Consider the following 8,077-nt stretch of genomic DNA (forward strand, 5'->3'; position numbering starts at 1 on the left):
GACACACAATGTTACATTGGTTTTAGGCATACAATATAGTGACTCAACATCTCTATACCTTATGCTGTGCTCACCACAAGTGCAGCTGCGGTCTTTCACCAACGCTATTACAATGCCATTGACTATATGCCTGTACTGTGCTTTCTATCCCCAGGACTTATTCCTTCCATAACCAGAAGACTGTATCTCTCACTCTCTTTCCTCCATTTTGCCCATCCCTCCCACTTCCCTCTGGCAATCACCAGTTTGTTCTCTGTATTTATAGGTCTGATTCTGCTTTTTATTTATTCCTTTGTTTTGTTTTGTTTTAGATTCCACATCAAAGTGAAATCACATGCTATTTGTCTTTCTCTGGCTGACTTACTACGCTTAGCATAATACGTTACATGCTAAGTGTAATACGTAAACAAAGAAGTTTTTTTTTTTTTTAATTTTTTTTTTTCAACGTTTTTTATTTATTTTTGGGACAGAGAGAGACAGAGCATGAACGGGGGAGGGGCAGAGAGAGAGGGAGACACAGAATCGGAAACAGGCTCCAGGCTCCGAGCCATCAGCCCAGAGCCTGACGCGGGGCTCGAACTCACAGACCGCGAGATCGTGACCTGGCTGAAGTCGGACGCTTAACCGACTGCGCCACCCAGGCGCCCCAGAAGTTTTTTTATTTATGATTTGTTTGCCATATTTGGATGCTGTGAAATCGTAGGATTTTGGTATTCATCCTATTCCAAAACAGAATGTTAATTTGCACAATTATAAGTAGGAACTTCATACAAAAAGTTTTCTCAAAAGCTGAGATGCTCCAAGTGAAATCATGCATGGTTGGAGCATTCATCATGGAATTGGTTTAGTCCTCTTGTTTTTGTTGGGACAAATTTCAATGTCTTCCTTGTTTGCAAGCTTTGTTTTCAATCATTGCAATTCAAATTACAAAGCTAGAATACCTGGGGCGCCTGGGTGGCTCAGTCGGTTAAACTTTGTCGGTTTGACTTTGGCTCTTATCGTGGTCTCTCAGTTCGTGGGTTCAGGCCCGGTGTCGGGCTCTGTGCTAACAGCTCAGACCCTGGAGCCTGCTTCGGATTCTGTGTATCCCTCTCTGCCCCTTCCCCACTCGCACTCTGTCTCTTTCTCGCACTCTCTCTCTTTCTCAAAAATAATAAATAAACATTAAAATAGAAAAAGCTGAACTACCTAAAGCTGTTGGTGCTCCATTTATCAAATATGTAGATTAAAAATCTCCAATTTTATTAGTTACCTGTGGCTACTGTAATAAATTACTACGCATTTGATGGCTTACCACACAGACATTTAGTTCTGGTTGCCCAAAGTCTGAAATCCATCTCACTGGCCACAGTCAGTGTCTACAAGGCCACACCCCTCCTGAGCTCCTGGGGAGAATCTCTTCTCACCTCTCAGCTTCTGGTGTTTGGGGGCAATCCTGTGGCTGCATCCTGCCAATCTCTGATCCCATGCTCACATGGCCTCCTCTTCTGCCTGTGTCAAATTTCCCTCTTTGTCTCTTACAAGAGTGAAGATACATGTGGCTGCCTTTGGGGTCCACCTGGATAATCCAGGACAAGCTGACCATCTCAAGATCCTTTACTTGATCAAATCTGCAGAGTCCCTTTTACCATATGAAGTAACATTCACAGGATCTAGAAATTAGGACCTAGATATCTTTGACAGTCACTATTTAGCATACTACACCAAACAATTCTGAACAAAATGCAATTACAATTTAGAAGCTGCATTTACAAAAAATTCAGTTCTACTGGATGTCACAATGATTTATGAAGTCATTCTTTAAAAGCATTGTGTGCTACCCTAGCTTAAATAATTTTCAAATGTCAGCTTGTTAGCAAGAAATTTTGATTAAGTAAGTATGTAACATGTTTATATATTTTGATAAGGACATCTTCTATTTCAGCGAGGAAAATATCACAGCTTATTTGAATTGTGTTTAGACCATAACCAGTTCCAAGTATGCTTTTGCTCCATAAGCTTCTTAAATTAGTGAAAACATTGTTTTTACCACCACACTGTGTTTCACCAAAATAAGTATCTATATTGCTACAAGATTAAAAACATTTATCCTCAATGTTGAACTTTTTAATAGCATTTACAATAATACTCATGATGCTTTTTCACTTCCAACAACTCAACAAAAATAGATTTTGATCATCATTGGAGATAACTGACTTCCTGTTTGAAACACTTGATGACTAATACAAAAATGTAACTCTTCTGTTAATGAACCCAACTTTATGGCTTCATTTTTTTTTTTTTAGTACTTTATTTTTCTTTGACTAGTTTTAGGTTTACAGCAACATTGAGAGGAAAGTAAAAGATTTTCCATTTATCCCTGCTCCTACCCGTGCACAATGGCCCTTATTATCACTATCCTGCACCAGTTGGTACATTTGTGCCAGTGATAACCCTACATTAACACATCATTATCACCCAGAGACCATGGTTTACATTAGGGTTCCCCCTTAGTATCGCACGGGTTTGGACAAATGCACAGTCACGTGCATTATAGCTTCACTTCTGGTGTGAGCACAAGAAAACTTGCAAGCAGGAACAAATGAAATTCACTTTGTAGGATTGTCATTAAAAGTAAATGAAAAAGCTATGCTTCACAGAGTGAGATGGAAATGCACTTTGTGAGGTGCCTGGGTGGTTCAGTGGGTTGAGCTCAGGTCATGATCTCGTGAGAGATCCATGAGTTCGAGCCCCTCATCAAGCTCACTGCTGTCAGCATGGAGCCTGCTTTGGATCCTCTGTCCCTCCCACCCTTCTCTCTTCCCTCCCCAGCTTGTATTCTGTTTTTGTATTCTGTCATTTTTGTATTCTCTAAAAAATAAACATTAAGAAAAAATTATTTTAAAAAATGAACCTGTTTTTGAGTTTATTCCTTCTGACGAGGCTTATTAAAATCTTTAAAAAAAACCATTTACCAAATAATAAGTAAATAGTTGTATATTTGTGGTATACAATAAACCTCAAAACGCTTGTGGCAGGTGCGCTCAAATCATTCGCCATATGCTCTGTGGCAAGATGGCTCCGCCTGTATTTCCTGCCCATGTGTAATGCAATATAGGCCTATTTTGGTTTGCTATTGCTGGAGTAACAAACTGCCACAAAATTAGTGGCTTAAAACCACACAGAGTTATTCTCCTATAGTTAGTTTTGGAGGTTGGAAGTCCAAAGTCAGTTTCACTTGCTGGCAGGTCTGGTTCTTTCTGGAGGTTCCAGGGAGGAATCCATCTGTTGCCCTGCCTTTTCCAGCGTCTAGAGGCTGCTTGCATTTGCTTTCATGTCACATTTTCCTCCGCTCTTTCTGGCAGGATGGCCACATCACATACACCTTCCCACCACCACTGACTATTTTTAATTTTTATTATTTTAACACTGCCATCAACTACTGGCCACTCTTCTAATTACTTTCCTAGATACACAGTACCGGGAGGTTTGGGGTGTTGAGAGTATGAAGTTGTAAGAGTACTTTTAATATATTCCATCGATTCTCATTTTTCCTGGCAGTTATGTTCTGTAAAAGTCATGGCAAAGACCAAGTTAGCAAATACTGAACGACCGCCCCTGCAAGAAATTCAAGGTTGGGATCCTGCAAGACTCTGGTCAACACACTTCCTCAACTGATCAATACCTTGTTTTATGTGTTTATGCTTAAAAATCTTTTATTTAATATACATTGTTGATTCATTAATGTAGAACTCCTGGCTGGCAGCACTGTGACTCACGCCTAAACTAAGCTTACCTGACAAATGTACTTTCTCTGTGAGGCACACCACAGCCTCAAATAGACCATGAAAAGAACACTGTTGGGGAAAGAAAATTTTTCCTCCACTCTCAAGGTCTTCCAGCTGGATCAAAAATTGAATTGACATGGGATAGATTAACAGGAGAAAATACCTCCGAAGTTTTATTATGTGCACACAGAGGACCAATAATGAACTTGAGGAATTCTAAGCAGCTGAGGTAGTAGATGGTAAAGTAACAAGGTTTATTTCTGCAGGTTTTTCAACTTTAAGGTCATTGTCTTAAAAGACTGAGGATTTTTTTTTACTTCTTAGTATAGGGAAAATGTTTTTCATATGGGAGATTTGTTTCCTGCTTTCAGGGGGACAGAGGAGAGTCTGAGTGTCTTGTGCTGGTTGTTTATAACAAACTTTTATTTAAGATAATCAATATGCCAAGGTGGCACATTTTTGGAGCCTGCCCTTGGCCTCTACACTGCTGTTTGCAGAATGAAAGCTGAAACAAGAAGGCAGAGATTGCCTTATTTGAACGCACTGGGAGTGCAGGTCACGTGACCCAGGTTTTGCACTATATTTTTCATGTCCACCAATGGCCTCAAAAGTGCTGGCAGTACTGACTTGGGGTTACAAATATATTTTAGCCAGGAGGTGAATTAACAAAGATAAAATCCACAAATAATGAAGATTGGCTGTATTACCAAACTCTTTTCCAGAAAAGTTTTACAAATTTATGTTGCTGGTAGCAATTGTATGAGGATACTATTTCAGCTTATAATAAGCATTGCCATGTCAAAAAATTGTTGAACGTTTTTTTTTTTTCCTTTTAAGATACCTCATTGTTTTAGTTTGAATTTCTTCTATTACCATTGATGTTAATTTTTGGATTCATTTGTTAGTCGAACTTTGCTTATTTTTCTCTTGGGTTTTTTGTCTTCATATTAACTTCAATGAGCTTTATATATATCAAGTTGATTGACTCTTTGACATATTTCATGTAGATATTTTCTCCCAGTTTTACTTTTGCCTAATAGCTGAGTTTCTGAATGTTTGGTGTGCAGGAAATCCATCAACTTTCTTCTTGAGCTCTTTCGAGATATTTGGAAACAACAACAAAAAAGACAGGGCTGTAGTTTGAGAGATAAGAGAGTTTGAGAGACAAAATAGACAAAGTTAACTGTCTTTCCAGCCAAAGGCTAACCTGCAGGATTTTAATCCTGTACTGCATACTGAAATGCTGAGAAAACCACCACCTAGATTTCTGGATCAATTCTCTAAATAAAACCTGTATGTTTTTGCAATCATCAGACCAACAGCAAAGATGATGGAAATAGTCACCTCACAACAGTAGCTAAAAATGTGTTAATTTTAATTAAATCTATTCCAAATACATTTCACAGTTTTTACAAGGTGAGAAATGCCTTGCAAGCAAATAACTCAGCAGAGGATTGTTTCCTTGTGTGTATGTGTGTGTGTGTTTAATTATTGATGCATTAATCAAGAATATTAACAAATATAAGTTCTGAATTCTTGGTTTTAGATTATGTAACTACATATGATTCTATTTGATGTATAGATAGACATGCAAAACAAAACACAGGTTTAGATTCACACACTATAGTCTTTTTCAGAGAGGGTTGCTGGGTGTTTAAACTGACCACATTTTTTATAGTAAAAAATCTTAAATAGGGTGAGTTTTCGTTTTACTGAGATGAGATAATGACAAACTGAATTCTGATTGCAATAATCTTTGGTCATGTTTATACTATAATTATTGACATTCAATTTATTTAACATATTTTCTGGCATCAATTTTTTTTTGAGAGAGACAGGAAGAGAGAGAGTGCAAGTGGGGAAGGGGTGCAGAGAAAGAGAGAGAGAGAGAGAGAGAGAGAGAGAGTCTCAAGCAGGCTCCACACTCAGCATGGAGTCTGACTCAGGGCTTGATCTCACAATACTGTGATCATGACCTGAGCCAAATCAAGAGTCAGATGCTCAACCACTGAGCCACCTAGGTGCCCCAACCAAAATGTAATTTTTGATTACAGGGTTTATCTTGAAAATCACATTACAGATATATTTGAACAAAAAGCAACTATAACAGTTTTTCTCACCCCAGCTGGTGGCGGAAGGGCAGCATATTAGAATCTCTGGCAACTTCTAAAAAATATCAATGTCTTGCTCCATCACTCATGAATTAAATCAGAATTTCTGAGGAATGATGCCAGGCATTGGCATTTTTTTAATGAAAAGCTTCTCAGGTGATTTTTATGGATCACCAGGGCTAGGAACCACCAATTTGTATAACATAATGATAATATTTCAATACATAAGTAAGCAACTCATTATATTCCAGATAAAATTAAAATCATTTTTAGTATGTCTAATAAGTGCACCTTGTGCTATTCATGTTATAAAGCTGTTTAAATCATCTGGCAAGATTTTGCATGACCAATCACTGTTGTTCTTGTAAATTCTCCAGTTACTTCTTTATTTTCTCAAATCCTAAAGGCACTCTGATTATTAAGGGAGAAATTTTCATGGACATTTTATCTTAATGATTAAATATTTTTCATAAACAGTTTTGCTGTATTACTAACAGCCTTCTGATGAGAATAGAGAGACCATAGTTTCTTGGAATTTTTTGATGTTTTCCCAAAATAAGAAGGACCCCCCCAGACTCCCCACACTTAGTACGTACTGTGTATGGTTATTCTGATTTTAACTTAAGCAATATTTGACTTTATATTTTCATAATTATTAGATGTAGTTTTATTGACATTCCTCACCATGACTTTCAATACTCCCTAACCATAAAAGAACATGTATTTCGGAAGATCATCCTAACTTTACAGTCACAAAAGCTAAAACACAGTAATATACCACATAATGCTTTCTCATTTTATATAATTATCCTTGTCACAGGATATATATGAGATAAGGAAACTGAAAGACTCCATAAAAATTTGTTTTTGGTTCCTTTTTCTGCTTCTATTCTTTCTAGGACCTGAACCCCCACCTTACACTTGTCTTGTATCCTCCTTATAAGGTCAAGGAGTTAATGATACGCACCTGGGTGGCTCGGTTGGTTAAAGTGATCAACTCTTGGGGCGCCTGGGTGGCGCAGTCGGTTAAGCGTCCGACTTCAGCCAGGTCACGATCTCGCGGTCCGTGAGTTCGAGCCCCGCGTCGGGCTCTGGGCTGATGGCTCGGAGCCTGGAGCCTGTTTCCGATTCTGTGTCTCCCTCTCTCTCTGCCCCTCCCCCGTTCATGCTCTGTCTCTCTCTGTCCCAAAAATAAATAAAAAAAAAAAACGTGGAAAAAAAAAATTAAAAAAAAAATAAATAAATAAAAATAAAGTGATCAACTCTTGGTTTTGGCTCAGATCATGATCTCACGGTTTGTAGGCACAAGCCCTGTGTCAGGCTCTGTGCTGACAGTGCGGAGCCTACTTTGGACTCTCTCTTTCCCTCTCTCCTTGCCCCTTCCCTGCTTGCTAGCTCTCTTTCTCACAAAATAAATAATAAATAAACATTAAAAGAAAAGATTTATGACTTCATTAGCGTCTTCCAGCACACTAGGTAGCATCTAAGGAAGGGCTGGGTGAGAATGATCGAATGAAGCCACCATGTGTGTATTCCAGACCCAGTGCTAGACATGTCGATGTCCAGACCCCCAGCTCCAAGGAACAAGTGACTTGTGAGGACACCTACATCTTTGTCCTTGTTCTGACCAGTTCCTGGATGCCTGAGAGGACACGTACACTAGACCATGTTCCTCAATAAAAACCCCAGATCCCAAGCAAAGACCAGACTTTCTCTCCTTTCCTTTCTGAGTCTCCCAGATACTCTGTATCTGCTCTCTCTTTATACCCTCAACAAACTCTGCTCTCACTTCCTGTTGGCTCACGTTTGATTTCTATCCTGCGTGTAGCCAGGGACCCTCTTGGCTGGTCCTGCCCAGCCCCCTCTGGGCCCTCGGACCCAGCTTGCCTACAACAGCAATGGTCAAACCTGAGCTAAAACCAGGGTATTTGTGTCTACGTTGCTTTGGGTAAATCATAGCACTTTTTCATTTCAATTTTTTGAACTGAAAATTGAATCAAATCCTGCTTGTCATCCAACTTCACTTCATTTTTCCAGCTGTTTCATTAAAATCCTAGTGTTTGCCTCATTGATCACCACTATTTTTGTTTTCCTTTTTATAAAATAAGGTTCTTATTTTGAACTATTTTAGATTTACAGAAAAGTTGGGAAAATAATATAAAAAGTTCCTTTACATCTTTCAACCTGTTTCCCCTAATG

Source organism: Panthera uncia, chromosome F1, assembly GCF_023721935.1.
Source record: "Panthera uncia isolate 11264 chromosome F1, Puncia_PCG_1.0, whole genome shotgun sequence".
Lineage (NCBI taxonomy): Eukaryota > Metazoa > Chordata > Mammalia > Carnivora > Felidae > Panthera > Panthera uncia.